The 18561-nt window shown below is 44.4% G+C and overlaps 1 long non-coding RNA gene and 1 pseudogene across 1 annotated transcript; both read right to left on the bottom strand.

Moving 5' to 3' along the window:
* Window positions 1-6702: 6702 nt before the first annotated feature.
* Window positions 6703-8660, bottom strand: LOC127317813 (uncharacterized). The gene is made up of 2 exons (XR_007861475.1): window positions 8330-8660; window positions 6703-7029 (listed from the first exon to the last, which is right to left on the bottom strand). It is a non-coding gene; the product is annotated as an uncharacterized lncRNA (long non-coding RNA).
* A 1966-nt stretch (window positions 8661-10626) lies between these two features.
* Window positions 10627-13582, bottom strand: LOC127316125 (putative F-box/FBD/LRR-repeat protein At3g49030; annotated as a pseudogene).
* Window positions 13583-18561: the final 4979 nt, after the last annotated feature.

Genomic DNA, 18561 nt, shown 5'->3' with positions numbered 1-18561 from the left:
CCGGGGATTACAGGATATTACTTGTAACTAACCTAAGATCGGATATGTAATATCTTGTTAGGATCCACTTAATTACTAACATAGCAAGATACTCGGTACATGTAACCCTAGGTCCTCCTCTATATAAAGGACCCGCGCGGAGCAACCGAGCAAACAAAGACATTACTTTCAGAAGTCACCTGAGATCCACCAACATCCACTCCATAGACGAGCTCTCGTCTCCCCAGGGTTCGTCACTGAGCATATCAGAGATAATACATCCGCCACACACATGAGTAAGGTCTTTATCATGCACGGTGCCAGGGCCCGAAGGTGCATAAACCTCGTGTCTCTTGTGTGCTACCATCTGATCCTGCTAGATGTGTGCCTTTGCCGAAAAAACAAAACTACTAGCACGAAAATACCACAACACAATGCAAGTGATGAAGCATCACGCTTAAGTTCTTCTTTGGTGGCCTTGTGGCCTCTTGGCCGAACCGCACGGACACCATTTCTTGGGCCACCTGTGCTTGGACACCCTCTTCAAGATCGATGAAGCATAAGTTTTCTTCCCACTTGGGGCACTTCTTGATATCCTTCCAACAATGTGTCAACGTGAAGGGTTTGTTCTCATATAGCTCCTTGAAGTAGTTCAAATCTTGTAGAACCGACACATATGAACGAGAATCCATTAGATATACTCACAAATCCGATGTACATTGACAAAATTAAAATGGATGAAGTTTTAGCATGTCCCAACCGACAATGGGTCACTCGTGGGCCTTTCTATCACATGGTCCTATGCACCGCAAAATTTAGTGCATTCTGCTTGGATGAATAGACATCCCTTTCGAAGACAAACATCACCTCGATCGCTACGAATTTCGTAGGGATGGAAGCCTGAAATTTCCAACGCTGATGAAAGAACCTTGATACTCTCCGCCAAGGATCTTAATGAATACTAGTTGAATACCCGTGCGTTGCTACGGCATCTATTATTTTCTCGATATGTTTTTGGCATTTTCCAACAATATCACACGGTTGCTTAGTTGGTTGCTTTTCTGAAGCACCAAAAATATGTCTTTTTTTGTTCAAACCGAGGTAACAATTTAATTTTTCTATACAAAACATGTATAAAAAGAAGAACTAGGAAGACTTTTATTGCATAAACCCCGGTGTTTATTCCGTTCACTCAAGCCTGATCACATCGACACAATCTTTTTATTATCTTCAAAAGCAAACACTTCAAAAAAAAGAATTGAGTTTTTTTATTGGTACAGATGAATAAAGTAAGAAAAAAATTAACAATATATATCGTGTAGTCATGCCATTGTCTGAAATTTATCACCTATAGATGAATTGGTTCTAGAGGTATACACATTTTGTTGTTTCAAAATCTACTAAAAAGTTCATATTTTCTCTCTCTCTAAAAAAAGGTACAATAAGGAAGACATTTTTCACTCAGACTGTGCTCACTTCCCCTATCTTCTTTATTTGGCTCGCCCTGTCCCCCTACTTCTCCAATGGGCCACGCTACGCACGCCGTCTGCCCCCTTCCTCCATGGACTCATCCCGCTCCCAATCCCTAGCCCCACCGTGTGTCGGCGGCATGCTCTCCTCTTCTCCGCCGCTCGCTGATCCGATGGAGACAAGGTCTGCCGCTCTATCTCCGTTGTTGCGTGTTTGTTTGCTCGTGCCAGCCTCTGCTCCGCCATCCCCGTAGTCATCCCCGCTGCCAAAAAAATCCGCCTTGAACCTCCCAGCGTGCAAGGTCTTCCACGTCGCCGGTCGTGCCTGCGTTGGCTAGCCAGGGTCAGCCTCGACGGAAGGTGTCCTGATAGCATTATATTTTTTTTGTCCTGACATTAAAGTAGTTCTTAGTAACTTATTCCAGAAGGTTCAGTCTAGCTCTACAATTTTGTATGGCTGAATTTTTTGAGGATGCTTGGGCACATATTTTGGTCAAAAAGTAATGTAGTTCTTAGTATCTTATTTCAGCAGATTCATATTTGGTCAAAAAGATTGTGTAGGTAAAGATTAAGGAGGAGACAATCAGATTTTAGATCCGTGATCGAGATCAAGAGGATGCAAAAGAAGATGGCAAATGGAATCTATGAGTATGTTTAAGACGATGCCCGGCAGTGTTCTGTGAAGATGATAAGAGGATTACCGGAGCCGCATTGGCCGGCAACACGGCCGTGTATATTTATGTGCGTGTGCGACCTCGGTTGTCCGCAGAAGCAGGCAGAAGGCCGTGTCATCGATTGTGGTTTGTTTTTTTTTTTTTTTTTTGAGAGCAACCACATATTTCATTAATCGAAAATCAAGTTACATGAAGCAACACATGTGGAAACTAAAAGACAAACCGGGATAAAATGATTATCCTGAATTTGCAGATAAAATCCTAAAAGATCGAGAAATACAAAACGATCCCTAGGGTTTCCTGCAACCACCGTAGCCAGCGGCCGCCGTCCAATTCCAACGCCGCCGAGACGAACGCAAGAAGAGACGCCGAGCCTCCACCATTGCAAGATCCAAAAGAGCACCATTGCCAACGAGGCTTTGTGAGTCGATGAACAGGCCTGCTGTAAGCAGCGAGGCACATGTCGCTGTGGCACGTCGACCGGGGGACGTCCCCGTGCTGTCTTGGACCAAGATACGCCGCCTCCCATCGGCGAAGTCGGAGAAGAACGGCATATCCACCACCTCCGGACCAACATATTCGCTCCAGAAGAACCACCTCGCCCCGGCCCCCAGCGCCATCGTGGACAACGACAAACGCCAGTGACACGTCGAGAAACAGATCTCGCCAGATCTGAAGAACGGCGAGAAGACCAAGCTGCCGACCTGAAAGATCGACAAGCACACGTTGCCAACAACTCCGAGACGCCGCCGTGAAGGTCGCCGCCGGTGTGGGAGTGGAGTTGAGGCAGATTTATTTGCCCGGGCGCCGCTCCCACCACCCCAACGACGCACCACAGCAGACAAGCCCAAACTACAAAACGGAGGAGGAACGAGGTCCCCTCCCCCTCCTGCCGCCGGAGCGGCAAGTGGAGGGAGAGGGGCCCAGAGCTCACGCCGGTGGAGATGGGATCTGGCCGCCGCCTGGGAGAGAGGAGCAGAGACAAAACGTTTCAGCAATGACCGAGTGATTGTGGTTTGTTTAAATAGCCAGGCGTTCGCTTTGTTTGACTCTGTAACCGAGTCAGAAATTATAAGCTTTTTTTTTATCTGACGGGCATTGGTAGCAAATTGAGTCGGAAAGTGTTTACTTTCTGTTGATCTGTCAGGGATTATATAACCAAGTAGGAAACTGATTCTGAAAGTGGTATGAATTAGCCTGCCAATTCTGTACTCGAGTACGATTGTGCAGGATTGCGACTTGTGCTTCACGATGAGGAAATAATAGTTTGGCATGTTTGTATATAGATGTTGGGCCTACGAAAAAAATAAATTGGCCTGTTTGTAATACTTGTTTGGCATGTTTGTGACACCAGGCACCCACCTATTACAATTTAATAGTAAAGATATGGCGGTAGGTTTTCAACTTCGAAGTTTCAAGGGCTGGCCAGTGTGCGCCTTGTGGGGGTGGTGAGCGCCTTGTGAGCAACCACGTCAACCTGCTCCGCGGAAAGGAAGGCAGGAGCCAGCTCCTTGTTTTCGCACTCTCGTACAGTTTAACAACGCGCGCATATAATTTGTTTAACAATGCGCGCATATAATTTAAAATAAAATTTGACCATTAATATAGTTAATAAAATATAAGTTATATGTCTACAAATGTTATACCATTAGATTCATATTTAAAATGGTTTCCAATTATATAATTCTTATGACATGTAATTCATATTTTATTTAAAATGCGTGCACGTCTGTTAAACTGATCAAAATAAATCTTTTTTTCCTAGAACCAAAGGCAAACATTTATTTAACGGTGTTAAATTGTTCATGGAAAGATACCTAACCCACCGTGACAAACTGAAATGAGCAAATGAGCAAGGAAATGGCTAACAGCATTCTGATTACAAAGCTTTCAGGACAAAAACATCACTCACTCGGGACATCATTTGTCCAGCTTCTTTTTTGTTTTAGGGAAAGCCTACATGGCACACTTTATTTCGCTTGGAATGAACATAGGTCGCTAATTACATCCATAAGAATAAACTAGCTTTCTTTTACAATACCTTTTACCACTCCTAAGGAGGAGAGACATATGATTTGAGCAACGGTTAGGATTATAGGTTAGGCCCAACAGCCCAGCAAAACGTAGATAATAGATTAAAAAAAACATTGTTCAGCTAGCCCAACAATTGGATAAGTGAGAGAATTATCAAAGCCCAAGCACGCGATGCTCTAAAAAACGCGCCTCCACAGTCCACATCTCGTCCTGCATCGATCTTGTTAGCGATCACTAATGTGTCTACAGCGGCATGCGTCTATGTTACTCCAGAGCAGTTCAAAACTTCTACTCATGGCAGTAGAAATTGAGTTTAAACTTGAACAAATATGATGAAAGTGTGTATTTACATGTTGAACCTTGCTTTAATCTGTCCTGACGAAAATTGGTATAAGTGTGTAGTTTTGAGCTTAACATGTTCGAGCGTATTTGCACCATCTTAAGTAATACAAGCGGGTTGTGTAGCTGTAGTCTTCAGTTAAGTTGAACAGGAGAATGGCTATGCTTACGCCTTGCCGTAGCATGTTTTCCGCCAGATATTATGAATTCAACAAGCAATATTGACCCTGCCGAGGAAGGGATTCACCGCTTGATGCAGCTTGTGTCAGGGGGATAAACTGCGGTGAATGTCAATGGCGAGGTTGGTCCATATTTCAGGAATTCTAGGGGAGTGCTTCATGGAGACCCACTCTCCCCTATCCTATTTGACTTCATGGCTAACTCTTTAGCGGAAATTTTGTCCCACGCTAGTGAGGCGGGGCACATATAGGGAGTGGTACCCCACCTCATCCCAGGGGGAGTGAACCATCTTCAATCTACGCGAACGACACTATGATAATGATTGATCCCGTTCAACTGGGCGTGGCGAACGTCAAATTCATCCTTCTATGCGTCGAGAACATGTTGGGCTTGAAGATTAACTTCATGAAGAGTGAAGCACTAGTAACAGGGGTCAGGGTGGAGGAACAACGCAAGATCGCTGATGATCTTAATTGTAAGTTGTGGGCTTACCCGATGCACTACCTAGGTCTGCCAGTGAGTGACAAGCGACTCTCTGTGGCGGACTGGTTATTTCTCACAGAGAAGGTGGGTCACAGGGTGGATCCATGGTAGGGGTTGTTCCTAGAGTCGGGATGAAGACTTGAACTGACGAATTCTTGCTTATCAAGCCTTCCGATGTTCGCCATGGGTCTATACCTCCTGTATGACTCTACGCATGGGACGATGGATACGTCGAGATCCCGTTTCTTTTGGGAAGGGGTTGGAAATAAACGGAAATACCACATGGTGGACTAGGCTACGGTGTGTAGGCCAATGGAGGTTGCGGGTTTGGGTATCCTCAACACCAAGTCAATGAATATTGCTCGGATGCTCAGATGGATTTGGAAGTTGTACCAGAACGAAGAGGGCCTATGGGTGGACCTCCTCAAAACGAAGTATCTGAGTGACCATGATCTCTTCTCCCCCTTGGTTCAGACTAAGGGCTCCGAGTTCTAGAACTCTATCCAGAAAATGAAATGGCATTTCAAGCTGGGGGCACATCACAAGGTCCGGAAGGGGGGAGGACTTATTTTTTGTTAGACTGGTGGACAGGAAGGGGCCCTCTGCACCAGCTATTCCCAAACCTTTTCGCATGCTGCGACAATCACTTTGCCACGATGGCGGGAGTGAGGTCGGCCGAGGGATGGTGCATTCAATTCAGGAGGAACTTCGGGATGGAGGAGACGGTGGAGTGGCAGAACTTGTGCAGGATCTTCGATGTACATCCTGTGCAGACAGACTAGGACCGGGTCTTCTGGGCGCTGGAGCCCTCCGGTGTGTACTCCACCCACTCCATGTACCTGAGACTGTCACAGGGGGCAACGATCACTTACTTTAAGGAGGATTGGCAAACCAAAGTACCCCGAAGATCAGAGTCTTCCTTTGGCAACTGATACAGGGGAGACTCCCATCGGCTGAACAGGTGGCCCGAAAGAATGGCTCATCTGATGGTAGCTGTGCGCTTTGTGGCGAGTTGGAGGATGGCGATCATATCTTTTTCATATGCCACCTGCCACCTAGCTCGCTTCATGTGGGCTGGTAGGGAACTCCTACCATGTAACAAGAACCGAATAGGGGTTTGGGATTTTATTACCCTTGCCCAAGGTCTCTCGGTACCTTTGCGTAGGTTAGTTTGGTTTACTTTTGCGGCGCTTTGCTGGACGCTATCAAATATTCATAACAAGTTAGCCATGGAAGGGAAGATGATCTCCAGCCTTGTTGACGCCTTATACAAAATGTCTACACTGACTATAGCCACCGAAAATCTAATCACTTCTGTCTAAGAACCTCGAGCTCCTTTATGTTGTCTTGTGCAACACAATCTTCTTTGAGTCCCGAACTTGCTCTTCTGAATCAACTATCAAAAGACACTGTTTGAATACAATTACAAAAGCGATTTTGGTTCTCTGTCGATGGGGAATGGGGTCTATATCCAAACACTTTCATAACTCGCCAGGCCCATTTACTCAATATAGTAAAATAGAGAATGGGCTAATAAAAAGAAATGGAAGCAAACTAGCATTTCAATTTAAAGCTCATGTGCTTAAACATATTTAAGCTACATGCAAACATGCTTTCAACAAGTCTTTTGTAGAGTACACTATTTTCCTGCAAATGTGTATTTCAGCGAAGCAAGCCTGAGAAACAGCTTGAACAATAAGGCAGTATCATGATGCAAATAAATGGTTAAATAATACAACTATCTACATATGAACGGCATGTGCTCAGTAAAAGACAAAAGTGGATATTGAACCAACGGCTCTGAAAATACCAAGTCCAATTGCATCTGAACCTTTCATGACCCTGAGCCTTAGGCAAGACTCGGTGAACATCTTGCAATTACAACAAAACAAGGAAAAGTTACTTGATAAGCACAGAGAAGGAAAATGCATCAGAAATTGATGGTTTCTTGATAGCGAAGTTATGACAATTAAACAACCGCAAGAACAGTGATAGTGAGTCAGTGACTGCATTAGAACTCTTTTCTCTTTTACTTGTTCAGACACGGCACACTATAAGGCAGCGATAAAACACCATGATTGTAGATTTTGGAGCAACTACAACTGGATTGAACAGATAAGCAATTAACTATTACAGGGCTACGCTCGTTCTTTTTTTACTTGTCCTTTGGCCTCAATGCAATCCCCAATAAACTACTTAGAGCATTGATTTTATCCAATAGAAAAGCCTTTTAAAATCTAAATAAGTTTTATTATAACTGTGTCATAGTTGAAAGGGGTTGACTGCATGCATTCTGAAGTAACAAGTAGAAGGGCTTGAAGACTTCGTGCCTGCTTTACGAACTAGTTCATTTTATCTAGAAGCATGCAAACTAATTTAAAAAATATATCTAACACCGAATCAACATGTAAGAGCAGTAGTTATTTTCTTTTATGGCCAAACCGAGAACACTTCATGGTCAAAACAAGAACTTTCTTTCAAACTAAGATTAGTCATTGCTAATAATATGCATGTTAATGCCTAATGCAGAAAATACTTTGAGTTCTTTAGGAGAACTCGCCAGCTTTTAAGGTTTCGTTGAACTTACCAAGGTAACAATATATGGAGAATATTATATGCAAGAGACTGGTCATAATTTGTTGTATTTCACTAGGTTATACACAAGCCATGAAATTTTCTAAGCAGAGAACATACGTGGGTATGGCATATGATACTACGTGTTCCATTTATTTTGCTAGCGGAAGACATTTTCCCAATTAATGAGTCCACTTACATGGAAAATTCAAAATTACAAGTATCAGACTCAATCATGCATCATACTTATCTAACTCTCTAACTCAGTCTTCGGGTATTATTCAGGCAGAAAGTATCAATTACGTTTTTAGCTGTTGTCAAATACACTTCTAAAATGCATTAGGTTTGTTTCAGTCCAGTAACCCATGATAGCATTTCCTAACTCTCTATGTCTCATTCTTTCTCACAGTACACCCATTTAGCTAGGAGTCAGACAAATAATCCGGCTGGCACCTGCAATTCCCGGATCAGTATACACATGTCTAGAACTAGATCGCGATGTTCTTCTACCAGAGTTTGAGCTTTTGAGGTTTCGACCACCGCAGGGTGTCCAGCCAGAACGCATGCAAGAAGCATTAGGGCATGAAGGGCACGAACCTGGACGAGCGCAATATCCTCCTCCGCCGCAGCCACCGGAAGATTTCTCAGGCACGGAGGGAGGAGCTCGGGGACGATACGAGGAGCCGGCGGCGAGCTCCTTTGCGGCGAGCGCGAATTCCTTTCCGGCAGCAGGAGGGCGATGCCGGATGCGTACGGGGACATGATGCGGCGGATCTACAGAAGCGCGGTGGGGGAGCTACCGGAGAAGAACCCACCTCCACTTTCGTCGGTGCCGTCGACGACCCTAGGTAGGGGATGGACTTGGCGGCGGGCACTCCGTCGAGCGGCACGGGACGGGAGCATCGCATGGCTGGAATTGGAAGGCTGGAACGACTCGTTGGGCCTGAACCCTATTAGGCTGGGACCGTTTATTGGGCCTGGTCCGTCCACATTTTTTTTCCTGACGAGTGCTAAAATTCCCACCGGTATGTAACATATTCCCTCCGGTCGGATTTAATCGACACGGAGGGAGGCTTCCGCATGCATCTTATTAGCAAGAGTGTGCGTCAATTAATTGAGTCCCGAGGTAGTACCTGTCAAGTTTTGAACTGTGGTATGAATTTTTTTGGACCATTAGATGGACAAACAAAAATAAATGGCTATTATTCAGTTGGGGTACCACAAAAGAACCCAAAACTAAGGTGATCACAGTCCCTGAACAAAATTATTCGAATCATATCAAACTATAGCTAATTTATGCGCCACAAACAATGTTGAATGGATATAGTACCAATCCTGCTAGCAGTCTGGAAGCAATCTGCTAGGATAGCTGCGTAAGGGCTCCAAATTTCTATAGTTCCGCCCGGACAAATTCAAGAAAATCAGTTTCTATAATGACTGGCAAGCATCCAATCTGCTCGATCAATTGTAGACCTTTCTTGAAGGGCATAGGCTTCAGCCGTAGTTGCATCAGTTAGGTTATCTAGGGTACAGCTAGAATCTGCAATTGCCTGACCTTTCTCATTTCGAACGATTGCTCCCGCAGCTCCCGATCCATTCCGGCAAAAGCAGGCGTCTATATTCAGTTTATAAGTGTTCGGCTTAGGCTTGCACCACCATACTTCCTTAGGAACAGCATTTGCTTGAGCACCACCATAGTTTGCTGTCAGAGCATGGATTGAGAAGGCTGTGCGACCTGGAGGAGCAAGCTGTTCTCCATTTACAAGTTCGTTGCGTTGCCACCAAATATACCATGCACCCACCAGGATTAACGCCTTCAGATCACTAAGTGCTGCGTTGGTTCATACTTGGAATTGATCACGAAGTATTTCTTCCAAGACAACCCAACTCGATCTTTCAAAGGGTAGCAATGAGCCAAGTATGGAAAGGACACCCAAAGATTGACATACCTCTTTTGCAACACATGAAGATGATGGCCTTGAGCACACATTGGACATTGAGGTGAGACAGGAACATGTCTATCGGCAAGGACTGCAAGTCCAGGGACAGTACCATGTGGCTCCTTCCAAGCAATTCATTTTATTTTACTTGGGACTTTCAGCTTCCATAGAATATCCCATACTGGATTAAGAGATCCAGTTTCTTTACCTTGGTAAGATACAGCCACCGATGTTCAGATGCGGCTTTAATCAGTGGATCATCTCGGCGCAGAAAACCTCAAGGCTCAAGGATACTTGGTAGCCCTGAAAGTCTGAAACGCAAGGCAAAGTCCCTCCTCACAGGCTCACATGTAACTAGTCTGGTAGTACCATTCACATCCATGTTATGACGTCCGCATACCCATCAACATTCAGTTTTGCATATAACTGTGAGGAGGACGCCATTGAGATCATCCATGAGATTGCACAAAATGAAACTTGATCGGACGGCTCCATAGCGGTACGATTCAATGAATCAGATGTTTGATTGGGTCCTGCTCTTTTCCGCTCCATCAAGTACTTCGGTCAAGGTTCAGCCAAATGCCAATTAAGCCAATCTGGCATTACCCAGCATGTTGCCCAGTGCATGGAAAACTCCTCTGTGGGAGGTAGGCTTCATGCTTTACTACTCTTTGCCGAAGCAGATACGCACTTCCAAGTTCCAATCATGTAACTAACTCAGCTGCGCTTGCTCATGGTGATGATATGTTCTTCAGACAGAAGGTGTTTATGACGCTCTTTGCCGAAGCAGATACGCACTTCCAAGTTCCAATCATGTAACTAGCTCAGCTGTGCTTCCTCATGGTGATGATATGTTCTTCAGACAGAAGGCGTTCATGCTGCGTTTATGACGCATGTGACAGACTGATGTAAGGCAAACGAATCCAACCTCAAATCTTATATTTTGGACTCTGCAATATATCTGATACCAATCCGCAGCTCATGTGGCATTTTGGATTAAATCTTGCTAAGCTCCCATTAACAATGAGTATGAGTAGAAGCGACTTAAGGCCCAAATATATATCTTATATGTTCAGAACATGAACTGAACATTTTCTAGGAGAAAAAAGCAACATGGACCGCATAATTAGTTATACAGCATATTGACACGAGCTGCCTCACTGCACTCAAATCCTACATTTGTCCCTCTACAAAAGGGATATCAGATAATTTCAAGTTTTGTTGTAGGTAACAGTTTGCCATCAAGGTGTCTTCTAACAACAATACCAGGCCACTCTCCAGAGTGTTGATTCACATGGGCACCTCTTCTTGTTGTTCTGTCTATAATCAAAACCTCCAATGCGGGCGCATTTTGCACAATATGTACAACAAGTTCCAGTTGGCCTATGTCACCTTGATATCCAGTAATGCACACATTCCTTAGATAGTTATATGGACAATTCGGAAGGCTCCTAAGAGAGTCAGTCTCCAAGTCATTTATTAGGCCAAAGATATTGAACTGCAAGAGTAGGAAGGAATAAAAGGGCGATAAGCATACGCAAAACATTCTTAGTATAATAACAGAGTAAATTGCAGCAACACTCATCTAACTTCTTTGAAGTACAACAGGCATGGGCGAGCACTTACATCAATCTCCAATATTTCAATGAGAGGGGTAGCCTTCAAAAAGGAAGCCAATGAGAGAATATTGTGCATATCATCATCAAGGTGAAACATCAGCAACTTCAAATGCTTCAGCCCAAAAAACTTGCAGGAGCTTTCCAGCAACCAGGGTGACTGCAATATAAATCATTAAAGACGAAATAGGAAGTTATCTTAAAATAATGAGTCTGTACTTATAAAGTATTCATTTAAAGAACAAACCTTTAGTAGAAGACGAGCTTGCATATGCAAATTTCGTACACTGGGAAGTGCGTTCGGAAGCACGGTGAGAGCATACTCAAAATTTATACCGAAAAAAGAAACGTTAACAGTTTCTAGTTCTTTTGCATGACTAAGGTCAAGTGGAAGCTGCATACCCCTGTATATAAAAGTCTTAAGATTCACAGCATGTATCTGTATCTTTGTTATTTGGCAGTGCGCAACTTGCAAGTATATCAGGCAGGTGAATGGACGGTCAATTTTTAGTTCATCGTTAAGATGACATCTAACTATACTCAACCACTCAAGACTGGGACAACTTGACAGCATATCTTGAAGGTCATTTCTAGAAATAAGCAGCAAGTGCAAATCAAGTTTTTTCAGGTTTGGCCAACCACTAAATTGTGAAGGAAGTGCTAAAGATACAAAGCCAAGTTGAATATGCTCTAAACGTGATATGGCTTCAATGTTTAAAAGTTCGAAGGGAAATACGTAATGATCATTACGACCACCAAATTCCTCCATTGCTAAATCAAAACAGAGATTCTTTGTTAAATGTGCTGTAGCAAATCTAACCCAGTTATTGAGATGATTCACTAGCATGCTGCAAAATTCAATTTTGACCTCTAGCGTGTCAACCAATTTTCCTTCGTGCTGTTGCAAGACTGTGTTAACACTGTCAATGAACTTCTTAGTACATTGTTGTGTCCTGGATGTTTCACTGCCACACAGTGTACCGCCATCAAATCTTAGTTTGGGACAAATTGTCCACATACTTCTCCATTTACTTGACAGAGCACTGGTCCTTATGAGATCTTGCAGTGGCAACTCTGAAAATATAGTGCGTATTACGTCCTGCAGCAACAAAATATCATGCCTCCAAGTTTGTGAATTTGAATGTTATACTCAGCACAAACCAGAAAAGGAAGTCGTCACAAACCTCTGGAAGGTTTTCAAATGTAATATCTCTCTGCGTTTGGCAGATTAGTTTCCGTTGGTGATGATATGATCTGTCTCCAGTGTAGATCAGTTTGTTCTCCAATTCGGCCCTGCAATAGATGATATCAGATTCCACAGTTATAAACAACAAAACAAAGGGGTGTGGGCGTGTCCTAGGAGTGCCGCTGGGCATTTGTATATAGTTGTGCTAATGGAGCGGCAGCCCTACAATGGACTGGTTGCAACTTGCAAATAAGTAATACACGATATATTCATAGGGAGATATCACTAACAATGAAAACTATCAAGGATTATCCCTCCAAAAATTATTAATAAGAATTAGCTTTGCATATAGAATAGAATAATAATAGATGATTTCCTAGCTGTGTTCATCTTTTTATCTAGCTATCTATATGGTAATGTACTCATCTATATTAACACGTCCAATAATTAACCTCAACTGGTTGGCAACTGTTTGAGACTCGTATTGGATGTACCCAGTGCCGAGCTGCAGATTTGTTGATATGTTTCCTGGTAATTCAAGTTTATAATAGTAGATGCATTTGGACCTTCTAATAAAGGTGGATTTCAAAACTAACCTACTGGTTTTCTGTTCTGTGTCGAACAGTTCAATGACCAATATCAGTCTGTCACAAATAGCAGAACATTACCCTACATCTGAACGGAATGGATCCAGAAAAGTTATAGATAGTTACTTAGAACAGTGGTATAAACGATTCGACGGGGGCTTACCTAACTGAAGCACCGGGTCTATCACCGCTGACAGGGGCCAAACGTTGCTGATGCGGCTCAGAGCATCGCCCGCGAGGTCAACAGCGCCACCGCCTCCGTGGGCCAGAGTGCCTCTTGCAGAATCAACGATGTAGCGCACGTCCTGAACAATCTCCATCGCGCCGACAACAATGCCGAGTACGCTGCTGACGACGGCAAGCGTCTCGCCCACGGGTTCCAGTCCAGTACATCGCTGACGCGATTGAGCGCACGGACCATGCGGCTCGGTGCCTCACCGTCGACGGTCGAAGCGGCGTCGGCGGCTGCGCCGCGTGTTGTCGCCGCCATGTCTCCGGGTGCTCTCGGGCGGCCGGCGGCAGTGGCTGGATTTCTGTTTGGGAAAATTTGACATTGTTATTTTCTGGTATTTGCTGAAACATATCGCCCGATTGTGTCTTTGTCAGGTATCATTATAATTTTGTAGCACATTTGTTAGAACACACTATCTGGCCGAAAACGGAAAGTTTTGCCCAATGCCTTCAAAACCAGTCATCCCACGCAAAAGTGCAAAACTTTTCGTTTTTCGTTAGGTTGTGTGATCTGGCTAATGTGTCACAAAATTATAATGGTACCTGATAAAGACATAATTGGGCGATGTGTTTGAGCAAATGCTAAAAAATAACGGTATCCTGTAGCAAATTTTCTCTTTCTGTTTCGGTCGAGATAGTAGACCCGGGGAGGTGACTTGATTTGGGCCGAAATCTGGCCCAGAATCGAACCGATCCAGAACAGGTGGCTCTATAAAAGACTGTTCGTTGCCACACAAAAAAACTAGTACCAGTATTTATATATCTTTTTTTTCAAATTAAGAGCTTCCATTCATCAAGTAAGGGTTACAATCACGTTGGAGCATGGGCGCTAGTAAATCTGGGATGAAATTCAACCACAGTCATCGTGTGTTGTAATTTGTTTGTGGGGGATAGGGGCGAACGGTGTGGGGGAGGGGGGGGGGGGGGGGTGTGTGTCTAGGCCATGCTCCAATTATTGTTACTGACCATATATATGCAAAATGTATTTTTGGTTACATATAAAAAACAAGGGAGTAATAAAGCTAAAGCTAAAAAAAAAACTTCAACCAAATCATGTCCGGGTGTGTGTTGCTGAAGACGCGTCTTCCAGATCAACCGAATTATATACTAATGATCAGTGGAGCACCTCACAATGCACATTGGGTGAGATAAAATGTTAATCACAGTTAGCGATCGTCGAGATATGGAGTGATGAAAACAAAATGTCTTCTTCCATCTTCCTGATGTTGTTGTCACTTGCCAAACTATTTGGGTGTAGATATTTGAATAGTTCAAAAGATACATATTTCTTTCTTTACCTACTAGTATCGTTTATTGTTGTATCAAAATAAATGTCACGTATTTATCTAGGTTTGTATCTAGATGTATTTAGTTATATATACATTTGTATACACTGGTGGAAAAACAGGCTTCGGGTGAGCCCCATAAGTCGCGATGCTGCAGGATCCGCGACAAATGGTACCTTTAGTCGCGGTTCGGGAGGAGAACCGCGACCAAAGGCCTGGGCCCAGGGCGCTCGGTGGCCAGCCGGTGCACGTGGGGGGTCTTTAGTCGCGGTTGGCCAGGCCAACCGCGACTAAAGGTGCCCGAAGGCCTTTAGTCGCGGTTGGCCAGGCCAACCGGGACTAAAGCCCCTCCCCTATATATACCCATCCAGCAGCCAACACTTAGCCATTTGGTGCCATTCTCTTCACAAGCTTCACAAGTGGGTGTTAGGTTTGATTTTGGTTCCTCTTATGCACATAAGGTGTTTGATGAAATGCCCCAAGAGCATGAAACAAACATGATATGAAGTGTTGGAGCCACACTTGAGCTTTCTCATTTATTTTTTCCTCCTCGATCGCGGTTAGCAACTTGAACCTTTGATGTGTCGTTGATAAAATGTGCATTAGTTCATTGTTTAATTTATATTGTTTGTAGCTAGTTAGTTTAACAAATGCATGATGGTTAATTATATATTTTATATTATAATAATGCAGATGAATCGACAATGGATGTACGGTAACCGACTCTCCGGCGAGTTCAGTGCGGGTTTGAAAGATTTCCTCGTAGTGGCTAATGCGAACAAGCAGGAGGGTTTGGTTATCTGTCGATGTGGGAAATGGAAGCAGCAGACGGGTTACTCTTCCTCAAGAGATGTTCACATGCACTGCCGGCACGGATTCATGCCAAGCTATAATTGTTGGACCAAGCATGGAGAAAGAGGGGTTATAATGGAAGAAGATGAAGAAGGGGATGATTTCATCGATGAAAGCTATCTTGCTCATTTCGGTGATACTTTCATGGAGGATGCTGAAGGTGAAGGGGACGATGAAGGGGAAGGTGAAGAAGAGGCACGTGATGATCCCGTTGATGATCTTGGTCGGACCATTGTCGATGCACGGAGACGTCTGCGAAACTGAAAAGAGAGGGAGAATTTGGATCGCATGTTAGAGGATCACGGGAAGGCGTCGTACCCGGATGCGATGATGGTCTGAAAAAGCTGGGCTGCACACTGGATTTGCTGAGATGGAAGGCACAGCAGGTGTAGCTGACTCGGCATTTGAAAACTTGCTGAAAATGTTGAAGAATATGTTTCCAAAGAATAACGAGTTGCCCGCCACTACGTACGAAGCAAAGAAGGTTGTCTGCCCTCTAGGTTTAGAGGTTACGAAGATACATGCATGCATCAACGATCGCATCCTCTACCGCGGTGAATACGAGAATTTGAATGAATGCCCGGTATGCACCTTTGCATTGCGTTATAAGATCGAGGCGATGACCCTGGTGACGATGTTGAGGGCCGAAACCCAGGAAGAGGGTTCCCGCCAAGGTGATGTGGTATGCTCCTATAATACCACGGTTGAAACGTCTGTTCAGAACAAAGAGCATGCCAAGTTGTTGCGATGGCACAAAGAGGACCGTAAGTCGGACGGGGAGTTGAGACACCCGCGAGATGGAACGCAATGGAGAAAGATCGACAGAGAGTTCAAAGATTTTGCAGCTGACGCAAGGAACATAAGATTTGGTCTAAGTACGGATGGCATGAATCCTTTTGGCGAGCGAGCTCCAGCCATAGTACCCGGCCCGTGACTCTATGCATCTACAACCTTCCTCCTTGGTTGTGCATGAAGCGGAAGTTCATTATGATGCCGGTGCTCATCCAAGGTCCGAAGCAACCCGGCAACGACATCGATGTGTACCTAAGGCCATTAGTTGATGAACTTTTACAGGTGTGGGGCAGACCTGGTGTCCGTGTGTGGGATGAGCACAAAGAAGAGGAATTTGACCTACGAGCGTTGCTTTTCGTAACCATCAACGATTGGCCTGCTCTTAGTAACCTTTCGGGACTGTCAAATAAGGGATACAATGCATGCACGCACCGCTTACATGAGACCGAAAGTGTACATTTGCCAAATTGTAAGAAGAACGTGTACCTTGGGCATCGTCGATTTCTTCCGAAAGGTCATCCAAGAAGAAAGAAAGGCAAGCATTACAACGGCAAGGCAGATCACCGGCCGAAGCCTGCGGGAACACACCGGTACCGAGGTATTTGATATGGTCAAGGGTTTGAAAGTCATCTTTGGAAAGGGTCCTGGCGGACAATCAGTTCCGAAGGGAGCCGACGGGCACGTAGCCATGTGGAAGAAGAAATCTATATTCGGGGAGCTAGAATATTGGAAAGTCCTAGAAGTCCGCTCTGCAATCGACGTGATGCACGTTACGAAGAATATTTGCGTGAACATCCTAAGCTTCTTGGGCGTGTATGGGAAGTCAAATGATACAAAGGAAGCACGGCAGACCAAAGCAAAGTTTGAAAGACCACGATGACCAGCATCCGGAACGGTTTCAAGGTCGTGCCAGCCTACGCTCCGACCAAAGAAGAGAAGGTCATCTTTTTTGAATGCCTGAGCGGTATGAAGGTCCCGTCAGATTCTCGTCCAATATAAAGGGAATAATAAACATGGCGGAGAAAAAGTTCCAAAACCTGAAGTCTCACGACCGCCACGTGATTATGACGCAATTGCTTCCGATTGCTTTGAGGGGGCTCCTGCCGGAAAATGTTCGAGTAGCCATTGTGAAGCTATGTGCATTCCTCAATGCAATCTCTCGTAAGGTAATCAATCCAGAAGTTCTACCACGGTTACGAACGATGTGATCCAATGTCTTGTCGCTTTCGAGTTGGTGTTCCCGCCATCCTTCTTCAATATTATGACGCACCTCCTGGTTCACCTAGTCGATGAGATTTCCATTCTCGGTCCCGTATTTCTACACAATATGTTCCCCTTCGAGAGGTTCATGGGAGTATTAAAGAAATATGTTCGTAACCGTGCTAGGCCGAAGGAAGCATCGCCAAGGGCTATGGAAATGAGGAGGTAATTGAGTTTTGTGTTGACTTTGTTCCTGACCTTAAGCCGATTGGTCTTCCTCAATCGCGGCACGAGGGGAGACTAAGTGGAAAAGGCACGATCGGAAGGAAATCAATGATATGTATGGACGGCCATTCTCTCGATCGAAGCACACCACACGCTTCGACCAATTCCAGCTTGGTTGCTCCGTACTTTGAGAAACACAAGAATATTTTACGCTCGGACAACCCTGGGAAGCCTGAATCCTGGATTAGGAAGGCCCACATGGAGACTTTCGGCGATTGGTTGAGAAAACATTTAATGAGTGACAATAAGGTTGTAGATCAGTGTACATGTTGGCCAAGACACCATCTTCGACTATAACGACTTTCCAAGGGTACGAGATAAATGGGAATACATTTTACACGATCGCCCAAGATAAAAAGAGCACCAACCAAAACAGTGGTGTCCGCTTTGATGCAAGAACCGAGAATGGGCAAAAGGTCACATATTATGGTTACATAGAGGAGATATGGGAACTTGACTATGGACCCTCCTTTAGGGTCCCTTTGTTCCGTGCAAATGGTTCAAGCTAACGGGAGGTGGGGTAAAGGTGGACCAAAGAATACGGAATGACAATGGTGGATTTCAACAATCTTGGTTATCTTGACGAACCATTCGTCCTAGCGAAAGATGTCGCTCAGGTTTTCTATGTGAAGGACATGAGTAGCAAACCGAGGAAACGGAAAGATAAGAAAATGATCAGTACATCGTTCGATGATCCAAAGCGCCACATTGTTCTTTCAGGGAAAAGAAACATCGTGGGAGTGGAGGACAAGACAGACATGTCAGAAGATTATAATATGTTTGCTGAAATTCCGCCCTTCAAAGTGAACACCGACCCAAGCATTAAGTTAAATGATGAGGATGCTCCATGGATA

The sequence above is a fragment of the Lolium perenne genome, chromosome 7 (assembly GCF_019359855.2).
Source record: "Lolium perenne isolate Kyuss_39 chromosome 7, Kyuss_2.0, whole genome shotgun sequence".
Classification (NCBI taxonomy): Eukaryota; Viridiplantae; Streptophyta; class Magnoliopsida; order Poales; family Poaceae; genus Lolium; species Lolium perenne.
This window is presented reverse-complemented; position numbering and strand designations above follow the sequence as displayed.